The sequence below is a fragment of the Megascapheus bottae genome, chromosome 8 (assembly GCF_031878675.1).
Source record: "Megascapheus bottae isolate mThoBot1 chromosome 8, mThoBot2.hap1, whole genome shotgun sequence".
NCBI lineage: Eukaryota > Metazoa > Chordata > Mammalia > Rodentia > Geomyidae > Megascapheus > Megascapheus bottae.
Window position 1 is genome coordinate 19,329,283 of NC_143516.1, and position 27,984 is coordinate 19,357,266.

At 37.9% G+C, this 27,984-nt stretch overlaps 1 long non-coding RNA gene across 1 annotated transcript; it reads right to left on the reverse strand.

The window, feature by feature from the left end:
* Positions 1–3,828: 3,828 nt before the first annotated feature.
* Positions 3,829–27,978, reverse strand: LOC150059613 (uncharacterized). Its single transcript, XR_016536392.1, has 3 exons — positions 27,893–27,978; positions 20,940–21,059; positions 3,829–3,983 (listed from the first exon to the last, which is right to left on the reverse strand). It is a non-coding gene; the product is annotated as an uncharacterized LOC150059613 (long non-coding RNA).
* Between the last annotated feature and the right edge of the window lie 6 nt (positions 27,979–27,984).

Below are 27,984 nucleotides of genomic sequence, written 5' to 3' on the forward strand. Positions count from 1 at the left end.
CACACACACAAAAGGAGCACACAAAATACCAGCGATATGGGACACAGCCACAGCAGTACTCAGAAGAAAATTTATACCTCTGAGTACTTACATTAACAAATTGGAAAAATTACAAATCAACAATTTAATGTGGCACCTTAAATTCTTGGAAAAAGAGCAACAAACCAACCCTAATCCCAATAGAAGGAAGCAAATTATTAAAATCAAAGCAGAATTAAATGAATTGGAGTCCAAAAAAAAACTATAGAAAGAATCAAGAAAACAAGGAGTTGGTTCTTTGAAAAAATTAACAAAATTGACAGACCCTTAGCAAATCTTACCAAAAAAAGAAGGGAGCACACCCAAATAAACAAAATCACAGATGAGAATAGTAATATCAAGACAGAAATTACCGAGATCCAGAGCATCATGAGGGAATACTTTTCGAACCTTTATGCCAACAAATTTGAGAATTTTGAAGAAATGGATGAATTTCTAGCCAATATTAACATACCCACACTGAACCAAGAAGAACTAACCCAACTAAACAGGCCTATTTCAAGCACTGAAATAGAAATGACAATAAGAGGCCTTATATCTGAGAAAAGCCCAGGGCCAGATGGATTCACAGCTGAATTCTATAAGGTCTTCAAAGCAGAGCTCACACCAATACTCCTCAAGCTCTTCAATGAAATTGAAAATGAAGGAATGAAGGCTGTTTGTCAAACTCATTCTGCAAAGGCACCATAAGTCTCATCCCCAAACCAGACAGAGATTCATCAAAGAAAGAGAACTATACACCCATTTCTTTGATGAATATCCATCTAAAACTTCTCAACAAAGTACTAGCCAACCATCTTCAGCAACTCATCAAAAAATTGTACACTATGATCAAACAGGATTCATCACAGGGAGGCAAAGCTGGTTCAACATACGCAAATCAATTAATATAATTCAACACATCAACAGGAGCAAGGACAAAAATCACATGATTGTCTCAATAGATGCAGAAAAGGCATTTGACAAGATCCAACACCCCATTATGCTAAAAGCTCTGGAGAAACTAGGAATCCATGGGACATTCCTCAATGTAATAAAGGCTGTGTATGACAAACCCACAGCTAGCATTATACTTAATGGCGAAAATCTAAAGTCATTTGCTATAAAATCAGGAATGAGACAAGGATGCCCACTCTCTCCACTCCTCTTTAACATTGTATTAGAATTCCTAGCCAGTGCAATAAGGCAAGAAGCAAGCATAAAGAGGATCCAAATAGGGAAACAGGAAGTGAAACTTCCCCTCTTTGCAGATGACATGATTCTGTATTTAAAGAACCCTATAGACTCTACTTCCAAGTTGCTTGAGCTGATTCAAAACTTTGGCAAGGTAGCAGGATATAAAATTAACCCTCAAAAATCAACTGCCTTCCTCTACGCCAACAGTGAGAGGAACGAGGCAACAATCAGGAAAGCAACTCCTTTTGCAATAGCCTCAAAGAAAATAAAGTACCTAGGAATTAGCTTAACTAAGAATGTAAAGGACCTTTTTGATGAAAACTTTAAAACCCTGAAAAGGGAAATTAAAGCAGATCTGAGGAAATGGAAAAACCTCCCATGCTCCTGGATTGGAAGAATCAACATTGTGAAAATGACAATCTTGCCAAGGGCTATCTACAAATTCAATGCAATACCCATCAATATCCCAATGTCATTCTTTAAAGACATAGAAGAATCAATACAAAATTTCTTATGGAATAATAAAAGACCCCGTATAGCAAAAACACTTCTTAGCAGAAAGAACAGTGCTGGAGGAATTTCAATACCAAACTTTAGACTCTATTACAGAGGTATAGTGACCAAAACAGCATGGTACTGGCACAAGAACAGGCCTGAAAACCAATGGAATAGAACTGAAGACCCAAATATTAAACCACAGACCTATGGCAACCTGATCTTCAATAAGGAAGCCAAAAAATAGAATGGAAGAAAGACAGCCTCTTCAACAAGTGGCGCTGGCAGAACTGGTTAAGCACCTGCAGAAAACTAAAGTTGGATTGTTCTTTGTCACCCTGCACTAGGATTAACTCCAAATGGATCAAAGACCTCGAGGTAAAAGGGAAATGCACTGAAAAAAAAAAGAATAGGACATACATGAGGTCTCCTTGGCGCAGGTCAAAACTTTCTTAATAAGGACCCAGAAACACAACAAATCAGAGAAAGTCTGGATACGTGGGACTGCACTAAGCTGTAGAGCTTCTGTATGGCAAAGGACATAGCTAGCAAATTAACTAGAAAGCCTACAGAGGGGGAGAAGATCTTCACCAACCATACAATGGACAAAGGCCTCATAGCTAAAATATATCAACAGCTCAAAAAATTGAATCACTCCAAAACTAATCTCCAAAGTAACAACCATCCCATTAAAAGATGGGCCAAAGATTTAAACAGAATTCTCAGAAGAAGAAATAAGAATGGCCTATAGACACATGAAGAAATTCTCAACATCTCTGGCTATAAAAGAAATGCAAATCAAAACAACTCTAAGATTCCACCTCACTCCAGTTAGAATGGCCATGTGGAAAAAAAGAAAAAAACTAATTCAGTGTAGCACTTAGTGCTGACTTTTTTTTGGTACAAAATATAAATTCAGCATAACCATATAAAAACATAAAAATGAAAATGAAGTTAGGTCTAATAAACTAACTCTGATTATGTCAGTGTCAAACAATTCTTTCATTTTTTATTTTTCTTATTTTATTGTAATTAATAGAATAGTTACATTTTATTTGCCAGATAGATGGTGCATTACTTCACCAACATTGATACCCCTTCTTATGTTTTTGTCCCCATTTTCCTCCTCCCACCCCCTTCCCTCATCTTGTTTAATCCCTTTCCCTGTTCTATTTCAAATAAACAAATAAAAGTATATACAATATACCAGATAACAAGGTAAGATACTGTAACAATATGAAACAATTGTTTTAAAGAAATATTTATTATAAAAGTCATCCTGTGGCATATTTTATTTTTATTGTAAATTTACCCATTTAGACTTTCTCCCAAATACTGTTAAGATAAGCATAACTATATTTTAAACCAGACGTTGTTTGTTTCATTTCATACATTCTTTTTATGTCAAGTTATTTTAATTCAATGTACATTTGTGGTGTCTCTTCCCAAAGAAATTATGTGACTTGTGTTGCCCAGCATTTTATGAGTAAAAATTATTTTTTTTATTTTAAAAATTAGCTAGCTAACAAAGATATGCTTAACTAATGTAGAGTTGCTTCATATTTTACTAGTAGATCACAATTATGCAGAATACACCTGGGAGTTATTTGTGTAAAATTTTAATGCTATTTCCAGATACAACATTTTACTTATTGTTGTTTCAGATGGTATGACATAAAAATATAGGTAGTCATATTTTACATTTTTAAAATGCCAGGTTTCTTCATTTACTTTATTGATATTCAAATAAAAGTATAAGTGACAATCATTTTATTAACTCAGACTTATCTCTAAAAGGAAAATTCATAAAAATATATTAGGCATTACTGTTGAGTATGAAATTTATGTTTTCAGCATATTATCAAAGTCTACCCTTCAGAGATTATACAATTCATTTTTATTATTTTTATAAAATATGATTATCTAAAAAAAAAGGACAACCTCCAGAGTTGTGAGGGCACAGATGCAAACATTAGTAGCCTAGAAATAACATATAAGATATAAACAGACACTATTGATAGAAAAGCATAGTGAAAGGAAAGCTGAAAAAATGAGAATCATTGCATATCCTAATGGAGAGGAACAGGACTATAATTCCCCCTAAATTTTTTCCTGGGGTTAAAACTTGGGGCCGCACATTTGCTTGATTGACTGGTGCTCTACTGCTGACCTGCACCTCCATCCCTGTTTTTGACTGGTTATTCTGGAGAGGGAATCATGTGGGATTTTCTGCCCAGGCTGTCTGTTAACCACCATGTCCAGATCTCACATTCCTGCACAGGAAAGATTACAGGGTAAGGATTATAATCTGTACCTGGCTGATATTATTTTCTTACATATTAACAAGAACCCAATAAAAAAAATAACATGGTGTTAAGACTTTTCTGAGATGGAAACACTTTCTCCAATGGTTCGGGAAGAAGCAAGCAAGAGCCAGACAGTAGTGATTATATCACAAGCGGTGTGATATAATTATAGATATTACCACATAGATGTCTGGTATTGATGCTGGAAGTAAGAAATAGACTGAAAAACGCGTTCACTTTTCTTTAAAGATATGACAACTCTGAAATCATTGAAGTAACAAGGAAGGTGATATAATTAGACAGTATATATGGACAGACATTCTGTCCACACATGTCTGGGTGCATACATGAACACAGTAACCATACTGAATAGCCTTTACCATTTCATCTTTATTCTCTGGTATACAGGAATTTGGCAGCTGAGGGCACCAAGTGCATGGCTAGGGCTTCTCTGCTTGCATGAACAAGTTCACATAAAGTAGAGTATGGAAGTAATGCTTTCCTGTCTACTCACTGCCTCTCCACTCTTCACAATGTCTTCATCTGCGACACATTAAATAAATTCTTTGCAAACAAGTAGCATGTGAACCCAGCCAATGTGGTCCCTTCTCCTTGCCCTGGCACAATTCCTAAACTCCTAAACTCACTTTGAAGGCATTTCCCTGTGATCCTTGCTTGGCCCTGACAAGAGACTTTTTGAAGAAGGAGCAGCAGCAGCAGCTCTGGCTGTCCTCTCTGCCCAGCAAGGCCAGCCTCTCCCAGTCCAGCCTGAAAGGTCTCTTCTCATCACAGATGTCTAAGCTATGGAAAAGGCTTTGTAACCACTCTGGAACGAGGAACCCATCACAGCAGCAGTCTGTCTTAGGACTGGAGGTAGTTTAATTTCAAGTTTATCTAACACAAACATAAAATGAAGCAACTAAAAGATCCCAGCTGTTAAGATAAATCTTAGAGCTTGCAATCTTTTCCTCTATTAAAACAGAGTCAAGTCCCTAAAGTTCAAGCCCAATATGATTTTCACCATAGAATATGTCACTGTATTAACTTGGTGACTGATCTTAATCATTATTTCTGAAGGGAGAGAGTATACAACACAGATTCCAAGCTATTGATTGAGATAGAAACTAATCTTTTGGCATATCCTTTTGTATTCTGATTGTAACTAGAAATAAATAAATTTTATATTCCTCTTCAGCAGTTTACAGTTGAGCTCACAACATAAACTTAAGCAGCTCAGGGAATCCAGGAAAGGTCTCTTTTTTTTTTTTTTTTTTTTTTTTTTTTGCCAGTCCTGGGCTTGAGCTCAGGGCCTGAACACTGTCCTTGGACTTTCTCAAGGCTAGAGCTCTACCACTTGAGCCTCAGCACCACTTCTGGCTTTTTGCTATGTATGTGGTACCCAGGAATCGAACCCCGGTCTTCATGCATGCTAGGCAAGCACCTTAACCACTAGGCCAAACTCCCAGCCCCCAGGAAAGGTCTCTTATCTGGATTTTCTGCAGCTGCCTGCATTTCTTTATCTCCCCTTCTCATGCAATCCTCATCCTTGAGAAATGACTTTCATTATCCCTTCTAATGTACTTGCTCTAGTTTTTTACAACACCTAGGTTTGAGACACTGTACACCTCAAGTATGTGTTTGCCTGAAACTCAAGCATCCAAAGCATATTATGCATCTATGCAAGCAAAACATAGAATTTAAAGAAAACAGAACTAGACTATTTTGCAACACCAAAGGTGATTCTCTCACCTGCATCTGCCTCAAGTTTTAATAAGAACCCCAGCCACTGTTCTCAACATTCTTATAAATACAATGTCACTCTATAGTAAAATTTGTAATTACACTTTTCTCAAAAGAAATAGTTAATTTTTATTTGCAGAATGATTCTTTGCATACAGATTAAAATTCTGGCCAAATACAGATTATTCAACAACTATTTCAACAAATAAGTTTATTAAATATATCATTTCACTATAAACAATATTTCACTCTAAATTATATTTTTTCAAGACCATTTTCTCGGATAATACTGAAAAAATTTTGTTCTCTCTTCTAAGTGGATGAAATTTTAAAATATTAGTGGTAGATCATTTTCTTTCAGATGCTTTTGCAATTTCTCTCATCTGAAACAAAAAAATCTACAATTTTTGGTTGTAGAAGAAAAGACTATTGAACGTAAACAATAGAACAATTATAACTTCTCAAGGTATCACGTCTAGTAGAATTATGCTTTTGTGTCTTGAAGTCAGACAGGTTTGTTTACCAAGTAATTTTTAAAAGGAGAATATTTTACATATAACTTGGAACAAGATAAATCACAGGCATAAAATGTTGTGATTCTTTTGGTTTAAATCAATACTGCAGAGGCTTCTAATGCCCCAAATAGGTTGCTATATTGCACTGACATCTAGTGGACTGGACCTGTTATTACAAGAGTGAAATTGCTTTCACTGTTCAGAACAATGGAAAAGTTGAGACTCTACAAAGATCACCTCTAAACCTTCCAGGATTTTTTTTTTTTTTTTTTAGGTATGAACACTGAGGTAAGGAGAAATCAAATTTGTCAGAAATATTTCAAAACTATGAAGATACATGGAGTTAAGATAATCCACCATGTTCTTCCTGCCACAACCTCCTGCAGGCTGGGATATCTACACCATCATAACTAGTCAAAAATTATTTGAAAATGACACTGATTAGACACAGAAACAGATGACAGACAACTGAAACAGAATAAAAGACCCAAAATAAGCCATGATTTTCAAAAGGTACCAAAAACATGTCTAAAAAAAGAAAGCCTCTTCAACAAATGATGTTAAGAAAACTGATTATCTATATGTAGAAGTCTGAAACTAAATTCCTATCTTTCACAATGTACCAAAAAAACCCTTATATGAATCAAAAACCTAATATAAGACTTGAAACTTGGAACAAACAGGTAAACCTAGGAAAAGCACTTGGAGAAATAGGCAAACACAGAAATTTTCCAATAGCTCAGGAAATAATTGGAAGAACTGACAAAGAATTAAAGAGAATTGTGTCAAATGGAACCGCTTCTGCACAACAGAGGACACAGTCCACAGAGTACAGAATGGAAAAAATATCTTTGCCATTCAGACAAGAGATTAATAGCCAGAATGCATAAAGAGCTCCAGAAATCCAACACCAAAAGAACAAACAATTCATACAATAGACAACCACATTGAAATTATCTCACCCCAGTCACAGTGGCCATCATCAAGGAAACAAACAGCAAGAACAAATGCTAGTAAGAATGGGGGGTGAAAAAAACAATGCTGTGGCAAAAAAGAACCTTGAACATTGTTAGTGAGGCTGTGACTTAGTGACTTAGTGCAATTATATGGAAATCCATATGGGAGTGTCTCTAAAAATTAAAAAGCAGAGCTACAATATGATCTTGCTATACTGCTAAAGGAATGTAAGCTCCACTCCTGGGTATATATCTGAAGGAATGTAAATCAACAGATTGCCAAAATACTTGCACTTTATATTGAAAGCAGTGCTATTCACAATAGTCAAAGTATGGCATCCATCTAAGTGGTTTTCAACAGATGTGTGAATAAAGAAATAGTGGTAACACACACAATGAAGTATTAGCCATAAAAAACAAATGAAATTATGTCATTTGCACAAAAATATATGGACCGGAAGATTATCATATTAAATTAAGACTCAAAAAGATAAATAGCATAAAAACAAATGACATGACTGTAAATGATGTGCTATTGGAGAGATGCCGATGGAAGGGAAAACGAAAAGGGGACAATGGGTGAGTAAATATAATCAAATACATTGAATTCTCATAGGAAAATGTCATAATGAACTCTAACAACTGTATCTATGAGTGAGACAGGGAAGAAGAGCTAAGAATGAAAGGAAAAGGTGACTATGGTCAAAGTACAATATGTGCATGTGGAAATAGCACAATGAAACCCTTTGCACAATTAATATAGGCTGAAAAAAAGGACATTTGTTAAACAAGAGCAGGACTTTGTACATGAACTAGGTAGTAAATGATATTCATGTATTACTACTTTGCGTGTGTGTGTGTGTGTGTGTGTGTGTGTGTGTGTGTGTGCACTCACCAGTTCTGGGGCTTGAACTCATGGTCTGAGCACGGTCCCTAAAGTTTTCTACTCAAGGTTAGCACCTTCACTTGAACCTAGCTCCACTTCCAGCTTTCTAGTAGTTAATTGGAGATAGATATGTCAATAACTTTCCTAATTGGAGATAAGCATGGCATGAACTTTCCTGCCCTGGCTGGCTTTTAATCTCAACCCTCAGATCTCAGCTGCCTGAGTAGCTCCGATGAAAGGCCTTAGCCACCAGCACCCAGCATTTACTTTTATGTGCTGCAGAACTCCCTTGTGCAGTCATTGTTTTATTGCCAGTTAAAGATTATTTGTCATATTAAAATACCAGATAGGACATACCCTTATCTTAAATTTTCTCTCAGATACTTCAGTATGAAAAGAGGTGATAACATCCTTGTCCCCAAAACCCTGCTCACTGTGGGAAGAATGCCTGGCTCTGGGGAGCCCAACACCAGTTCATTGCCTACTTCCTCCTCCCATCTTTTTTTTTTTCCCCCAGTCCTGGGCTTGAGCTCAGGGCCTGAGCACTGTCCTTGGACTTTCTCAAGGCTAGAGCTGTACCACTTGAACCTCAGCACCAGTTTCAGCTTTTTTTTCTATGTATGTGGTACTGAGGAATCAAACCCCCGTCTTCACGCATGCTAAGCAAGCACTCTACCACTAGGCCAAACTCCCAGCCTCTCCTCCAGTCTTACCTACTGCACTGTGTCCTTGCACCAGAACCACAGTCAGAAATTCAATTGTCAAGATTACTGGTGGGATTTATATATACAGCATCCCCTCAGTCCTGGACAATCCAAGACATTCAGTCTTTTTCATTCTGGATAGATTGTCACTTTCAGTAAACCCTTCAATGACACCAGAATTAAAGGTAAGAATCGTGAGGTGAATTGACAACACATTGCTTCCTTTAACTCTATGTCCTTATCTTGTACTGCCTCCATTTCTGTAGGCTTAAAATAAACAAAGTTTGTAAGGAAATGTGAAACACTGGTATAAACTTTAAAACCAGGCTGGTAGCCAGAGCGAAGAATCTAGACATTTCAGTTCCTGTAAGTACAAAGAGATAAGGAACAAAGCGAAGATGAGACTTGCTATACTCTTTCTCCTGTGTATTTTTAGCTGTCCTCTGCAGCACAACTACTTTCAGAGGAAGCTACACCACGTCAAAGCCATTTCCTCCTCAGGTTGAGATACTTTGCCTGGCAAATAGTCCCTTCCTCAAAGAAACTCAAACACAGGAGCACAGAAGAGAGCCATCATCTTGGTTTTGCCAACAATAGCTCTTCCCTTCTGGTTTTTCAGCTTGATGAGTTCACAGCCCAGAGAACTCAGCTCCATTCTGCTCCAGCCCTAGATGCATTCCCAGAAGCTTCTCCACGAGTTTCCTTGTTCCCTGCTCCTTTCATCTCCTTTGTTTATTTCCCCCTTAATTGCCACATAGTACCTGTCATAAGTCTTAAATGTGTCTGTTCCTCTTTCTAGTCTGTAAGTGTATTCTCAATTAGTAACTGCCAAAGACACCCAGCTTAAGAGGCTTGCTAACCCCTGTATAGTGTTTGCTTCCTCAAATCTCCATTCTTAATTCCCTTATTAAGATTTGGAAGGAACTCAGTAATCATTCATTCCTTTGCTACCATTCTATGTGACCTGCACTTAACTGAAAACCGAAAATTAAATTTTCCATCCAATAAGTGGAACATTCTAGTAATAAACAATGAGCAGAGTTTTGTTACTGTGACAAAATGCTTGACAACAACAACTTAAAGGAGGGAAGATTGATTTGCACTCGTGGTTAAAGACCATCAGGGCTAGGAAAGATAGGTACCACTGAGCAGCTCACCTCACAGTGGCCAGGAAGCAGAGAGCCTGTGTTAGCAGGCCTTCTCTTTCTTCACATTTATTCCATTAAGCCCCCAGCTAAGAGATAGGAACTCTCCTATTCTGGAGCTCTCACAGATACACCTGGAGGTATGGTTGAGGTGTAAGCATAGGCCAAAGTGAGACCTTATTACAAAATACTAATGATAATAATATCAATAATAATCATAGTGAAAAGCAAGGCTTGAGTGTGGTTCAATGGTAGAGCACTTTCAGAGCACAAAGACCAAATACGGTATATTTATTTATATAAAGTATCAATCTAGGCAAATTTCTAAAGGGAGAAATTAGCTTAGTGGCTGCAAAATATATAAAAAATGCCCAATGGATTGTATATTTTAAACAATCATATTTAATCTCATTAAATTTGATGTTTACTGGTGACATAGCCTAGCAAATGCTTTTTAAAGCTCTAAGAACACTGAATTCATACAAATTAGTCAAGGCTTCCCATTCCTGGAAACTCTGACCTTGTTACTTCTTCAACACTTAAATCAAATTATCACAAACCTCTTTTTTTTTTTTGGCAATATTAGGTTTGAACACAAGGCCTTGTGATTGCTTGACAGGTGCTCTAACTCTTGAGCCACACTCCTAGATCATTTTACTTTCATTAGTTTTTAAATAGAGTCTGATATTTTTTTTGAAAGGTTGGCCTGAACTGTGATCCTTCCCGCACAGAAGAAATGACAGGCATGTGCCACTAATCTCATTTTTTTATTAGTTAAGATTAGGTCTGGTAAAATTTTTTGCCCAGAGGTGGCCTCAAACTGTGCTCCTTCTGATCTCAGTCTTCTGTGTAGCTGAGATTACAGGCACATGCCACCATTTCAGCTGCTACAGCTTTTTATATGTCAATCATATCTCAAAAAGTTGTTTTAGGGGCCGGGAGTTTGGACTAGTGGTAGAGTGCTTGCCTAGCATGCATGAAGACCCAAGTTCTATTCCTAGGTGCCACATACATAGAAAAAAAACAAAAAACAAAAACAAAAACGGAAGTGGTGCTGTGGCTCACGTGGTAGAGCTCTAGCCTCGAGAAAGCTCAAGGACAGTGCTCAGGCCCTGAGTTCAAGGCCCAGGACTGGCCTAAAAAAAAAATGTGGTTTTAAAACAAGCTATTCCTTGAGGATTAATTAATTCTGGACAAGAATACTAGAGAAATTTAATGAGGAAAAGAAGATTCTTTTGAAATGTGGTACTGGACCGATTAATATCTGTGTATCTATGTAAAAATGTAAATTTAGATTCCCTACTTCTTGCCATCAACCTAAATCAATGAGCTAAAACTATACAACTCTGGGTCTGGAATTCAGGCTTCATGCTCTCATTCACCTTTCTTTCTCACAGAGCTTTACCTTTTAAGATTTAATTCGAGTCCAGCTTTTTCTTTTTCTTCATTACTTGGGAGATAGAATCTTTCAAACGTTTTATTCTGGGGTTGGCTTGGAACCATGATCCTCCAGTCTCAGCCTCCTGAGTAGTTAGGAGGTTCAGGCATAAGCCACCAGCATCTGGCAAACCATAAAACTTTAAAAACTAAGATTAAATTATTGTTACCTTTGCCTTTTCAATGGTTTCTTAACATCAACTGAAAGAAAATAAGAAAAATTAAAAAATGCATTCTAGTATTTCGAATGATTCCATGATGAAAGTAGAAAACAGGGACGGGAGTTTGGCCTAGTGGTAGAGTGCTTGCCTACAATGCACAAAGGCATAGGTTTGATTCCAGAAGTGGCGCTGTGGCCTTGAGAAAGCCTAAGGACAGTGCCCAGGCCCTGAGTTCAAGTCCCAGGACTAGCCAAAAGAGAAAAAAAGATAAAGGAGAAAACAACACAGAATTGAAAAAAACAAAAAAAAAGATTTACAAATCACTGTGGCAAAACTCAACATTTATCTGAGTCTGTCTTTGGCACCTGAGTCCTTTATGTGAGTTTTTAAGATCATTTTTGGGCCTTTCTTCTTATTTTTTTCCATGTCTTGTCAAAAGAATTTTTTAAACCCAAATTAGTATTTTTCTAAAATTTTTACTAGAATTTTGGTAAGTATATGTGATTTCAGTTACTTTTAATTTCCAACTTTTTCTTTTACCCATAATTTCCTTTTCTACTAGATTTTCTCAGTCTTTTCAGATTAAAATAAAATCATCTATACAACTTATCTTGGATTTCAACTGTTAACTATTTAATTTTTCAGTTAAGAATTTACTTCTCGAGGCCGGGAGTTTGGCCTAGTGGTAGAGTGCTTGCCTAGCATGGATGAAGACCCAGGTTCAATTCCTCAGCACCACATACATAGAAAAGAGACAGAAGTGGTGTTGTGGCTCAAGTGGTAGAGCTCTAGCCTTGAGAAAGCCCAAGGACAGCCCTGAGGCCCTGAGCTCAAGCCCAGGACTGGCAAAAAAAAATTACTTCCCGAAAGTTTTGTTGTGTGTGTGTGTGTGTGTGTGTGTGTGTGTGTGTGTGTGTGTGTGTGTGCGCGCGCGCACGCGCACACGCGCGTGCTTGTATATGAACCTTCAGTTTGTAAAATTTGGTGGGTTTAAGTAGATTTCACACACTTACACAATCTTCAAATTCCAAGATAGCTAATTCAGAACATTTTCTGTCCTGTTTATTTTGTGAGGTCATTTTTGGTAAGCCTCAGCTCTAATGTCTTCTTCTTCTCCTCCTCCTTCTTGTCCTCTTCCTCCTTCCTCCCCCCTGCTCCTCCTCCTTCTTCTTCTCCTTCTCCTCTTTCTTTTTCATTTTTATTTTAGTCAAACCATTACCTCACATCTGTAACTACTGGCTATTCAAAACTAAAATGCACTCAGGCCACTTGGTCTGATTGACCTTGTCCAAAACATTAGGGATGTGGCCAGCCAGGTCTTTTTGTAGAACCGAGAAGGCTTTGCTTTTCTCACCTTTAAAACCTGAGTTCTTTCATGTTTTGAAGATTCTCCAAGCTACATTGAAATCTCACACAGTGATTCTATTTTAATTCAGATTATCCGATGTGTTTGTGATGCATAATCTGACTTCTTGATGTTTCTCTGATCTCTTCCTTTTATATTAGAATTGCATTAAAAGGACTGGTTATGTACCTCAATGGTGGAGAATTTACATATTGTGCATGAGGTCCTGGGTTCCACTCTCAATACTGGGAAAAATTATATTCTTAAATAATGCTTAGTACATTCTGAGAAATATTAGTATATTCTGAGAAATAGTAGTAAATATAACAAGTGAAATCCATTTATACTCAGCTCTGGAACAACAATGCATATTCCTCTTGCCAAACTGGTCTGAAAATATGCTATTCAATTCAGCTGCAGATGTTTATTAACTTAGGTCAGTGGAAGATTTGCCAAGAGCAAACAAAACCATGAGACATAATCAAAGAAGGCTCTACTTTCTGATTCTTTTTCAGAACCATAAAAAAATGCTTCAAAGTTCTTTATCACTTCAGTAACAAGATCTCAAGTTTAGAAGTCAAAAAGGTGGGGCCAGGGTTGTTGGAGTTCCATTAACAGCTCTGGACAAGATATAACCAAGACTTGACTGGGGGGAGGCAAATGAACAGGGTCTTTGAATCTTAACCTCCTCACCTCTGACTACTCTGATTTCTCCTGAGACTTGCCAGTTGTAGAAGATGAGGTCACATTTCCTGGCTCAACTTTCTTGGCAATAGTCCTATTTAACACTAGCTAATTCTCCTCCCCACCTTCCACCCCCATGTTCTGTGACTGTCACATGTGCCCCTGGTCTCTTGATCCAACCTCTAACCAGAACAAGACATCAGCAACACAGACTTGTCATTCTCTGCCTCACCATGCCCCTAGGATGTCATCTGCTGTCATAAGTGAAGCTGATGGAACCAGAGCTGCTCAGAGAGGGACTAATTCTCTATCCAGCCAACAGGTCTTCCTGGATGATCTCCACCCTGCTGCCAGCTCCTGCAGCCTCCCTGAGTTACCACTGCAGAATCACTGACCACTAAAGTCTCTCATGGTCCCACTGCCTTCACTTCCTCAGTTTCATCACTCCCCTCTGCTTCCAGATCTTCCACAGGCTCTGTAACTGGCTTACAAGAGGATAGTCCATGCGTTACTTAAACTAATCGTAATGAAATAGAGTAAAAAACAAAAACCACTAGTACCCCAGGTCATGCCTCAAATATACAACATTACATGTGGCCAGCCAGTGTGGACAGCACAGATTACAGATTCGAAACATTTTCCCCATTACACCAGATTCTATCCACTAAACCACACAGTCTCCCCTCCCACCTCTTCTTCACACTAGTCTGGGCCTATGTTGTTCTCTTTATCTAATATCCTCTTCACTTTAATATTTGATAAAGTTCCATAATATTTTTTAAAGATTCTGCCCCTAAGACTCACTCTCTGAAGGAGATGGGATTACATTACCCACTTGTACATAAGAGTTATTTTTGAGCTGAAGTCTATGAAATTAAAAAAAGGAAAGAAGGGTTGGTTTTTGTGGTTGTTTTATTTTATTTGTTTTGTTTTTTGGCCTGAAGACAAGATATTGATTGTCCAAGCTTGCTTCCTATAAATTGCTCTTCTGTAAACTCTATACTCTTATCTGCTTAAAACCATCAGAAAAGAATCTGTACTCAGGACTTAGTCCATTACTTTCTTCTTGTGTGGATTATTTACTCATCCTGTGACAAGACAGTCATCCTGAAAGGGGAAAGATCCTTTGTAGCACAGTCTCAAGGATTTCAGTCCATGATGACCTGGCTCTGTTGCTTTTAAACAAGAGGGAAACACTGTGATGGAAACATGGTGGAGAAAATCACCTCATCTGGTAGCAGCCAGGAAGCAGAAAGGAGGAGGGACCCAAGGCAAGGCACAGCTTTCAAAGGCACGCCCCCCCAAAACTACCATTTATTTCTATATTTAAACTTGAATATACAACTATTTTATTTACATCTCCTAATTACTCATTCTATTTCACCTCACTCAGATATGGTTATTATAAATAATCTAGTTACTTTATTTTATTTGTTTATTTATTGCCATTTGTGGGGCTTGAACTTTGGGGCTGGGCACTATCCCTGAGCTCTCTACCTCAAATCTAGTGTTCTACCACGTTGAGCCACAGCGCCACTGCTGATTTTCTGGTGGTTAGTTGGAGATAAGAGCCTCACAAACTTTCCTGTCTTTGAATTACAGTCCTCAGATCTCAACCTACTAAGTAGATAGGATTATAGGCATGAGCCATCAGTGCCCAGGTGATAAATCTATTTATTAGATCAATGGATCCACTCTCTTCCCCAAATCTGATCTCTGAAGACTACATTGTAGAATCTACATGCATATGATATTTCATATTCAAATCATAATACCTCCCATATGTTTATTTCCTATTTTCTGCCCTTGAAAACCTAAAACTACAAAGAATAGTTTCAAGACTGGGCAGCCTTTTAGCCAGTGCAGGTTCACAATATCCCACCTCACCACGTGTATAAGCTACAATTAGCTAAATAAAGAAATGTACAGAAGCAACCTAATTGGCTAGAATTGTCCTTTGGTACTCTAGATATTGTTCCAATCAATTGGCAGTCTATGCTTGGCTGGTACTCAATTGCTTGGCTATAGAAGTTGACTCTGCTGCTGGTGGCTTATGTCTACTCTTAGCTACTCAGGAGGCTGAGCTCTGAGGTTTGGGGCTCAAAGCAAGCCTGAGCAGGAAAGTCTATGAAACTCTTATCTCCAATTAACCACCAGAAAACAGGAAGCAAAAAGCACATGAAGGGAGGCAGAGTAATGCAATATGAGGAAGACTCCACTTGTGCCTGTTAGACTGAGATCTGGGCGAAGGGGCCACAAGCCATGGAATGTGGCATGCCTCTGAGAGCTGAAAAGGCCAGAAAACAGAATCTCCCCCAAGTACTTCCCAAAGAAACACAGACCTGCCTGCCTCCAGTGAAATATCACAGGCTTCTAATTTCTTTTATTTATTTATTTTTTTGTGGGTCATGGGGCTTGAATTTGACCTGGGTGCTGTCCCTGAGCTCTTCAGCTCAAGGATACAGCCCTACCCTTGAGCCAAGCCCCACTTCCTGTTTTCTTGAGGATAATTGGAGATAAGAGTCTCATGTCCTTTTGTGCCCAGGCTAGCTTTGAACTTTGATCTGCAGATCTCAGCCTCCTGAGTAGCTAGGATTACTGGGGTGAGTCACCACACCTGGCCAGGCTTCTAATTTCTAAAAAATGTTAGATAATAAAGTGATAGTTTAGAACATCTGTTTAGCAATGTATTAGAGCACCAAAAGGAAACCAGTGTGGCAAGGTTAGAAAGTAGGTGGCATTCACACAGAAAGAAAATATATTTAGCTGGAGTATTCTTTGCTGTGGGGTCCTCACATCCAATAGAGAAGGCCCCACTATGGCAGAACTGGGACACCATGATTGCTTCCAAAGCAAAGAGAATGTGTCCTGGGCCTTCATATGAGGAGTGTCTTCAGGAAAAAGAAGGCTTTCCCATGTTCTCTGAAGTGGTAAATCGAAATATGTAGAAAGACAGGTTGTCTGAAGAGAATCACAGCTAAAACCTGATATGGATTTTATCCTTGCTGAGAGCATAGAAAATCATCAAGTATTTATTAATAACCAACAAGTTTTCTAACCTGTCGCATGAACTAAACAAATACTTACAATGTGACATAGAAAAGATACTGGCTTACAAGGACAGTGGAAATTTTTTTTGTGCCTTATAAACCAGAAAGTTACATTATAACTACATCCGTACACACAAGGGAGAACTTTCTGTTCAGAGAAACTGTAAATATTTACTATCTATTTCCCAATTAGGGTTTCAGTATGATTTGAATAGATTTTAGTGACTTAATTTTTTAAAGAACTTAGCTAACATGTAACTTTTATTCCAAAAACCATTCAAAAGCCTTTGGAGAAAGAAATGAAAACTCTGGTCTTGATGTAATGGTGGGGACAGAGATAATGGTAGACTTGTGATTCAAATCTAGAACTATCTGACTCTACAAAGTATTCACTTGAATACAAAATAATATCATACTAATATCATGTACATATATCCTATACCACATAAAATTTATGTAAATACAGTAAATAGTAAATCTATAGATTTCCAACAAAAAAATCTAAGCAATGGAAATGAATAAAATCCCCAGAGAAAGTATGAGAAAAGAAGAGGTAATGGACCATGTGAGTAACTGAGGAGTTAAACCATGAAGATAGAAGATGGGCTTAGGTAAGCAAGGTCTATAGCTTCGTGAGTTTGCCTACCAAATGGAAGTCGCTGGGTTTGGGCCCCCATTCTATAAAGGACAAGAAGAAGATGAGTTCACAAAAGATTCTGCAAAGGACTAGTCAGACATACAAGAGAAGAGCAGAAATATCACTCTAAGCATAAACATGCCCCTGAATTTACTCAATCAGACAAAGCCAAGTCTCTAATTATAAGGGACCATCTGAAAGAAAAAGAGATTCTACTCATGCACTCAAAGTTGTTCTTCCAGAGACAGTCCTCATATACCATGCAATCCAATTATATGGGAAGGATTAAAATCCTAAAGAAAAATAACATGGCAAAACCAAGCTGAACTAACCTCTCACCTAATGAAAATGCAGACTTATAGAATGGGTAACAGAGTGTACGAATGGAGGTGTTGACTCACTTCAGCTCAAAAGTGTCCTGTAATTCCACCAGGTCTCTCCTCGAAAGTGGCTGACTCCACAAAGAGTGTGCTCATCTAGTAACTGATTTAAGGCAGAGAAGTTTCTTCTCACATAACTACATGAATCAGGCATTTAATATATGTATGTTGAATTCTTTAATTCATTCATTCATTTATTCATTCACCATAGATAATAAAAAAAATTCTTCCTCTAGCAGAACACTACATGAGTCTGTAGAAGTACATCAGGAAGCCAAATATACATGAATCTCACCCTGAGGGGATATCCAAGCTTGATAACCAGACCTTAGTCAAAACACTATGAATGTATCACTGTTATTCACAGTCCAAAGGTTAGATGTGGTGCTATGCTTACCTTATAAGGCATGTACCTAGCCAAGCATGGCCAGCCTGGAAGGTATCTGGAGGAAGTGATTACCAAGCTGAGATTGGGGAGGGGAGCGTGGGGGGGGGAGGCAGTTAACAAAGTGACAGGCTAGAAAATCACACCAGGTCTTGAGTTGAAGAGCTCAGCAACAGTGCCCAGGCCTAGTTCAAGCCCCATGACCCACAAAAAAAAAAAAAAAAGAAAAACAAACTTGAAAAACACTAAATGGGGACAAAAGCATGAGAAGGGGTATCAATGTGTGAGAAGTAATGCATCTACTACCTGATGAGTATAACTGTAACCCCTCTGTATGTAATTCCAAAACAAAAAGAAATCACACCAGGAATCCAGGGAAATTTAGTGTCCCAAGAATCAAACCATTTAAATTCAAATCTATGTGTAGTTTTGATTAATCAATTAACATTTCTGCCCCTTGCCCTCTATAAAATTAGAGGGTCAGACTGTGATTTATTTGGGAATTCCGCCCAACCCTAACAGCTTTATATTTACATGATATTAGGTATGTAAGAGACCTTGGCATGATATCATAAAACCTAAGCAAATTACAGCACTGTTTATATCCAAGCTCTGTAGCAGCTTGATCTTGGGCAAATTATTTCTGATTCAAAGTTTTTAAATAAAACAATATCTAACTGTATTTACCTCCTTTTTATTTGTTTTATTTTTTGCCAGTACTGGGCTTGAACTCAGGGCCTGGGCACTGTCCTTGGGTTTTCTCAAGGCTAGCACTCTAGCACTTGAGCCACAGTACCACCTCTGGGTTTTTCTGTGTATGTGGTACAGAGGGATCGATCCGAGGGCTTTGTGCATGCTAGGCAAGCACTGCTACTAGGCCACACTCCTGGCCCCTTTACCTCCTTTTTAAAGAAAATTGGGAAACAATATATAATAATCTAAAGAATTAATATTGCCTAGGGTTTTTCTTATCAGAAAAGTAATTTGTCATCAGAAAAGGAATTATTACTCATTAGTATCATTAATTGAGATACACAGATAAAAAATTGTATTTATGAAACATATGCCCCTTTGCTGGAAAGGTTATCAAACTTAGGCACTTAGAAGCTTTTTCCTCATAAGGGAGGTTTAAGAAGCCAAGAAGAGATATATTATCAATAGGGAACTAGCTTCAACAGTGACAATTTTTGTTTGTTTCAGCTTTCATTCTAACAGTTCTGTCACAATGATTTAGGGAACAGAATGTGGGAAGTGAACCCACCAGTAGGATGAGCTAGGAGAATGCAAATCTGATAACCATACCACTCATTCAATGCAGCTTTATTTAAAAAAGAAGAAGAAATAGAAAAGCATACAGGAGAGAAATCACTCTTACTTCTATTTTACCCACTGAGGACCTTGCTCTAAGACTGCTTTCATGTGCAGACTCTTTTAACATCTGAATAACGACAACACACACAGGGCTGTGTGCTCTGAATTGGGACAAATTAGATTTCTAAAACCCCTTTAAAACCATCATAAACTGACATGTTGTTAGAGAATATACAGACTTTGCCAAGAACCACGCAGACCTCCAGGTACAGGGAACAAAGGGAGAGCTTCAGTGCCAGGAAAGGGACTGGCAGACTTCCTCTCACACACCAGAAGCACCAAATATTGTCCGGGGTGACCTACATAACCTGGAGGGATTGGGAGGACCTTGCTATCTTACATGGTCATGGCCTGATCAAAGAAGTATCCCCTCAGGTGTCCTATAGGACCTGGCTGCCTTCTGTAGTGATAGCTCAGCATCAGGGAACTGTCCCAGCTGAAGGAGGCTGCTAGCTAATTACCTACTACCTCTACTGAATGGGCCTAATGTTGCCCACAGAGATGATATAATGAATTAAGTCTTTAAGTCTACCTACATATTTTTTACTAAGGCTTTTAAAATCTCATGTATTTCACTATTTATGGCATCATATCTATCTAGGGGGAAAATGCAGTACAGAATGCTGTCTTAACATTAGATGAAAAACATATTCTCAAATGCAGGATCAAAACATAAGGCATGGTTAAGGTGGTATCTGCACTGATGGGATCTTCCTGATCCCAGGACTTGAGCCTGGTCATATTGAAGCCCTCCGTGTGAAGCACCAGGGGAGATTAACTGGAGAGTTGAAAACTCACTTCGTGGGCTATCTGCCAACCATAGCCTTGGAGCAGGAGAAAAGGAAGGAAGGAGTTAAAGAGAAAGGTTACTCATTTGCTAAGATGGTAAAGCAAACTTTGTCAGATGGAGCCACCATTGTAGGCCTAGAGAAGTCCTTGAAACCCAGAGAAGCCCGAAAGCAAGGTGAAGGGCACGGGGCAGCTAGTCACTCCACTGGGCTCCTTCCAGACTCCTTTTTAAAGCAGTCAATGTATGTTATTTGCATCAGTTTGTATGCATGATGTATCTTACAGTGCACAAACAAAGGAGGAAGAAATCCAATATAAATAAGATTTAAAGATTAGGTTAAAAACTACAGAAATAGCTGGGAATGGTGGCTCACGCCTATAATCCTAGCTACTCAAGAGGCTGAGATCTGAGGATCACGGTTCCAGGACACTAAAGTCCATGAGACTCTTTTCTCCAATTAACCACTATGGGAAGTGGCTCAAGGGTTAAGGCAGTAGCCTTGAGCTGAAGAACTCAGGGACAACATCCAGGCCCAGGGGTAGGGTAGTAGCCTTCAGCTGAAGAGTTCAGGAATAGTACCCACACCCAAAGTTCAAGACCCACGACCTCAAAAAAAAAAAAAACAAACCCTATAGAAATAGACATGGAGAACAAGGAAAGTAAGAAATGACAAGGAATCACTTTATTCTAGCGACCTAAATGGACTCATTTACAGTGAAGACAGTAAAATATTTTACCTTGTCTCCATTTTTCTGAGTTTCTACCTGGAAAGCATCAGGGCTAACTCTGGGTGTTTCTGGGAAGACACTCAGCTTCAGTCCTCCAATTCTGATCCTGCATCAATTATGCCTCATTTTCTGCTAAAATGGCACATAGCCTAAGTTTAAACAAGGGAAACCATTTAACCATAAAGAAACAGAGAAAACAGTTTTCAACTTATTTTTCAGGCTCAGTATTCTTGACAATGGCTATCAATAGGCACAGAAGTAGAACTGGGCAATCGTAATAACGGCCCTCAGCTCTCTCCTGAAGCCTTCCTTACTCTGGCAGGCAATGTTCTGTGAGTTACATAGAGGCAATGGGTTTATTAAAACCTGCAGGGTAGGACTCTCCCTACTTACTGGCAGATGAGGATGCTAGGCATGAAGAAAACAACCCCAAGACAAGGATAGAGTTCGCTTTATTCTTCACCACAGTATCCCCAATGCAAGTGTGGGGATACCTGCACAAAGCTCCAACTCTTCTGTTGCCCTTCTCCTCCAAAAGAGGTGTCCAGGGCCGGGAGTTTGGCCTAATGGTAGAGTGCTTGCCTAGCATGTACGAAAACCCAGGTTTGATACCACAGTACCACATACATAGCAAAAAGCTAGAAATGGCGCTATGGATCAAGTGGTAGAGCTCTAGCCTTGAGAAAGCCCAAGGACAGTGCCCAGGCCCTGAGTTCAAGGCCCAGGACTGGCAAAAAAAAAAGACGTGTCCAGAGGGCATCCTGAAAGGTCCATGGGATGCTGGCGCTCCCTGGAATACAGTTAGAAGCTGGCTGTGGAGAATATCATAACATTAGGAAGATGTTGTTGAATGTTGTTCTCAATACAGGCTATGTTTCCCCAAACACAAGAAAAACTGGGAAATACCATGGCTCAAATGCAGTCTTTTCATCTGTGATTCATTAAAGGCCCCACTATAAAAGGTAAGGTCTTATACAAATGCATCACTGAAATGTCCAAGGCATCCTGCCTATGACACAGTTTCCCTTAATATAGACTGCTTCTTCTGCAGACTTAAGTGAGCAGAGCCCAGCTGTTCCCAACTTTCTGGGAAAGAAATCAGGGAATTTCCAGGGGACCTTTCACATATTGAAAGCCACTCAGCTGATAGCTGCCCTGCTTCTACCAGATTCCTGTCTATAGAATACAGTTTCTTACCTCTACAGACCACTTTGTACATTTTCAAAAGAAAAAATGATTGCTGGAAGCCTTATCTTAAGGAAATGGGGCTATATAACAATAATATAAAATAATGGATAAATGAGTCTCACACTGCAAGATCAAATGAATTGGGATATGAATTCCTTGCCAAGTTTTTATTAACTCTAGAGAAATTTTCAACACATCCTGGCCTTTCTCATCTAGAAAATGAGAATCCAATACCTAACTATAAGGGGAATGAAATTTGATGAAGTACAGGCCTGTAATAGTGTTCTTTCTAATCCTGTCTCTTACAGGACCATTTAATTTTTTTCAACAGACTTCTAAAAAGGTACAGTAGTTTGAATTCCTCAGGATCTTCTCTATATTAGCACTTAACAATGGGAAAAATAGGCCAGGTGCAGTGACTCACACCTGTAATCCTAGCTACTCAGGAGGCTGAGATCTAAGGATTGCAGTTCAAAGACAACTCAGGCACTAAAGACCATGAGATTCTTATCTCCAGTTATCCCCTAGAAAACCAAAAGTGGCGCTGTGGCTCAAGGGGTAGAGCAGTGGCCTTGAGCTGTAAAGTTCAGAGACAGAGCCCAGGCCCCCACCACTGAAAAAAAAAAAAAGGAAAAACAACAATGTTAACATAAAATTGGTTAAAAAAAATGTAATGGAGTTACATTAATTTTTTTAAATTTTTTATTGTACTGTATAGAGAGGTTACAGTTATATTCTCCAGAGAGTAGGTACATTACTTCTCACACATGAGTTACATTAATTCTGACCACATAGTTTCTCTTTGTTGATTACTTGGCTAAAATGTCATCTCTTGCTACCAGTAAATTCTTTAATATTTGACTTCACTATTGTGAATATCATTCATCTCTATTGTATTTTTTGTATGAATTGTCAACTCAAAACTAAGCTTATTTATTAGTGAGTTTACAAAATGAAAAGATTCCCTGTTGTTAAATGACTTAGACCCACAGATTTTCAAGTACCAGATACTAATGTGGAAAACATTACTGATTTGGAAATAATGGATGATGATTTGCTTGCCAAAGGGGAGTTTGTTTTCTAAGCAATGGAAAAAACAAAGATAGTGAAAATTCATCTTCTAAAGACCATTTCTGCCTTTGCTTCCTAAAATATCACCAAAAAGACATGTAGATTTTTGTAACAATGGAATGAGAGAGGTTTTCCTCTCACTCAAAACTTCTGCAATGAATTTTACAAAGTGCACTCACAAACTGTTGAAGGTATTTTGCTCAAAATTAAGAAGTGAAGATATCTTTAAAATGATAAATCCCAAACTACAACCAAATATGTGAAAGGACTTATCTCTTCTCCTAAAGCAGAACATAAGTGATACGGTACTAACAAATCATGCCTTCCCTCCTTATTTATCCAAATGAATATTTATTTAGTAGTCATTTACTAACTAGTTCTCATACTGATTTACACATTAAATTTTTATTTTTGAATTTTGTTGTTCCTTATAATGAACTTGGTATGAGGATGTCCAGATTCAGTTTGGCAACATGCCTTATGTACCTGCTACATGCTAGGAAATCTAAAGTTGGCAAATAAATTTTCCATGCTTAACTATAGTAAACAAATGTTCAGCATCACCACTCCTCCAAACTGAGTTGAGAAATGTCACAGTGAAGAGAAGAGAGATGATAATCAGGACACTGAAAAACTCATTTGTAGTTGGTGCCTATTCCTATCAAAAGAGAAAGGACAGCTTATTAACATGAACATTTTTTCATATATTTTTATTGTAATTAATAGAAAGGTTACATGATATTTTCCAGATGGAAGGTGCATTAATTCACATACATTGATACCCTTTCACATGTCTTGGTCCCCATTTCCCTCCCCCCACCCCCACCCCTCATCTTGTTTTCCCCCCTTCCCTATCCTATTTCAAATAACCAAATACGCATTTATCCAATATATCAGATAACAAAGTGAAATACTGTAACAATATAAGATAACAAAGGGACAGCAAAAGAGATGAGAGATAACATAGTACATTAAGAACAACAATCACTCATTATATGGCTTTTGTTTCTATATCCTAGAGGTCCTTTCATTTAGTGTCATACTATATGGCCTTATGTATCTAGGTTTTGTTGTATTGTAAAGCTCTGCTAGGACAGCCCAAGGTTTCTACTGATTACAACAAATGAGGGAAACGATTGAGCCTATGTTCCTTTGAGTCTGGCTTATTTCACTTAAAATGATTTTTTTTTAAGTCTTTCCATTTCCTTACAAATGGGGTGATGTGTTTCTTTCTGACAGAAGCATAGAATTCCATTGTGTACAAATACCACATCTTGTTGATCTACTCATCAACTGAGGGGCATCTGGGTTGGCTCTATCTTTGCTGTGGTAAATGGTGCTGCAATGAACATCGTTGTGCTAGTGGATTTAGTATGTCCTTGTTTCTGGACGGTTGGGTAAATGACAAGGAGTGGAATTGTTGGGTCATAGGGGAGCTCTATGTTTAGTCTTTTGAGGAACTACCATACTGCTTTCCATAGTGGTTGAACAAGTTTGCACTCTAATGTGGGTAATTCTAAGAGTAAAGTTTATAGCTGTAAATGCCTACATTAAAAATTTAGAGAAATCCAAAAGAAATAACCTACTGAATGATATACATCATATTGTATTTAAAAATAAAAATAATAGAGATTCCCTCCTTGAACACTTGTTCGTTAAACTTGTCATTTAAAATATGATGTAAAAAACAATATTAATAAATTCTTTAATAAAAAATAAAAATAAAAACAAGTCAATCTCCCCAAATTAAAAAAAAGAATTAGAGAACATACACAAATCAGTACAATTTATGAACTGGAGACTAGGAAAAATGCTAAGAACTAATGAAACAGAGTTGGTTCTTTGAAAAACTCAAGAAAATCAGCAAATCTTTAACCAAACTAATGAAAGAAAAAATCAAATTCATTAAACTACAGTCATAAAAAGGAGACATTATAATTTTTAGTACTGAGATATCCAGGGAATAATTAGGGAATATTTCAGAAAAGCTTATATTATAGTAATTTGGGGAAATTAAGAAAAAAATAAAATTTTAGGCCGAAGTTGAACCAAGATGACATAAAAAAGACCTAAACAAATCAATATGGACAATGGGATTACAGTAATAATAAAAAGCCATCAACAATAACAAAACACAAAACCCCAAAGGCTATGGTGGCTCAGGCTGTAGTCTAGCTACTTGAGAGGCAGAGAGCAAAAGATCAGTGTTTGAAACCAGCTAAAGGAAAAGAATTTCAAAATGCCATATCTCAACCAATGGCTGGGGAGGGCAATGTGCAATCGGTTAGCCTCATCATCTCAGGGGTGCACAAGTGAGAAGATCGCAGCTCTGGCCAGCCTGGCGTCGAGCGAATCTTACCTCAAAAATGATGTCTGTAAACAGGGGCACACTCAACTGAAAGAGTGTCTGACTAGCAAGTTTCAGTTCCCGAGTTCAATTCTCAGTACTATAAATGAATAGCCAGGATTGGATAGAATCTTAACAGACCTTTAAAAACTGACTTAAATGTTCCCCAAACTAGTCTTTAAAATACAAAGGGCAGGAACACTTGCCAATTCATTCTAAGAAGGCTTAGCTACTCAGATGCCCAAACCAGTAAGGCCACACAAAAAAAGTTTAATAAAACTTTAGGATAGTTTTCTTGATGATCCCAGATAAAAAAATCTTTAATAAAATGCTTACAAATCTACATTAAAAATCATACAACCTGATAACTTGGTTACATATCACGGATGCAAGGTTGGTTGAACATATGCAAAATGGTAAATGTAATATAGCTCATAAATAGAATAAAAGGACAGAAGTCAGATGATCATCTCAATAGATATGAAAAAAGCTTTTGACAGAATTGAACAACCCTTCATGATTAAAAAGACTTGAAGAAACTAGGGTTAGAAGGATCAGACTGCAGTATAATAAAGGCTATACATAACAAATCTACAAAAGCATTACACTAACTTGAGGAAGGGAGGACTGAAAGCATCTTTTTGAAATCAGGGATGTGATGACTATCTACTTTCATCACTCTCTTGGGTCTTAGGGTGTCAAATGTATCCAGTCTCTTACTTAACATAGCACTTGGAATTGTAGAACAATACAGTAAAGGATATAAACAAAAGGGAAACAAATAGGAAAGGAATATGTCAAATTACCCCAATTTGTAGACTTTTTGGTCCTCTAAAGAGCCTAATGATTTCACCAGAATACTCTTAGACCACAATTCTAACTATTTCAGCAAGGTAAAAGGTTACAAAATCAGCTATAAAAACCAGCAGATGGAAATCAGAAACATACCATTCACAAAAAAAGAGTCAAAACCAAATATACACCTAACCAAGGAAGTAAAAGAATTCTACAAAGAAAACTATTAAAACTTGAAGCTAAAGAAAATACTAGAGAATGAGATACTATTCCAGGTTCATGGATTAGCAAAATTAATACTGGGAAAAAATGACATATTACCAAAAGCAATAGAGAGACTTTATGCAATCCCTATCAACATTCCAATGACATTGGATCTCTAGCATTGTGGCCATCTTTATATAGTTACTTGTGATCTGAGCTGAGGATAATTGCATCTACTATGGAAAGCTGGGTTCAGGACTATAGGCAGTATAACATTTATTGTAAAAGGCAATTGATGGAAATTGGAAATTGACCAATTAATTGATTAATGATCATTGATCAACTAATCAATTGAGTGATGACAGTTATCAACAATGTCCATGCTTCAATTTTTCAATTACAGTGACCAACGATAACATTTATACTTAGAGCTGTATGATTTCCTTAGATACAACAGAACAATTGCCAGAGTCCCCATATGAACTTTGGCTCTCCTATAGCCAGTAGGGGTTCCTTTTTGGGCTCATGAGACAGAGCAAGATTGATTCTAATGGATGTTCATTCCATTATTTGATAGAAGTTCATAAGCACTCAGAACAATGCCAAACATACAGAACTTCCAAGAAGCCAGCATAATTCTATAGTAATACTATGATTCTATGTGTCCCAAACACTTTACAAACAGTCTCATATGGTCATCATCTCCAGGCATGCAGAGCTCCTTCAGCACCAGCTAGCATCACCTCCAGTGGCCACAAATTCTGGCCTACCAACTCATTTGCTCCTGCTACCAGGCACCATAATCGTAAGGAATACCAAGAAAAAGATTGGGTTAAGGAAGTTTCATTTTAAAAAGTATTTTGGGGCCTGGGAGTTTGGCCTAGTGGTAGAGTGCTTGCCTAGTATGAACAAAGACCTGGGTTCAATTCCTCGGTACCAAATAGATAGAAAAGTTGGAAGTGGTTCTGTGGCTCAAGTGGTAGAGCTCTAGCCCTGAGAAAGCCCAAGGACAGCACTCAGGCCCTGAGTTCAAGTCCCAGGACTGACAAAAAAAAATCATAAACAGAAAAACAACCCCATGTCCTAAGGATGAGTGGGTATGATGATGTCTTTGCTGGCATGGAGAGTATTTAGATGGGACAAAGGTTAAAGGAATTTCAGTAGGAGCACATGCAGCTTCTCTTTCTCAATAATTATGGCTAATTTTTTAAAAAATAAAACTTCCCTCCACAATACATCCTCTATCAAAAATAAGAGAATAAAATCATGCTTCGATTTTTTGGAAAGAAATATCTAGTGTAGGGATTAAAGTGCTCACTTCAGTGAGAGAGCACAGAAGATGAGAGTTGCCACCTACTTGGTTTAGTCTGTACAGTCAGAAGAATCTTCCAGTACCCAATACTTCTTGTTTCTTTCTAAACAGAAAGAACAGCTGAACAATTCAAGGAC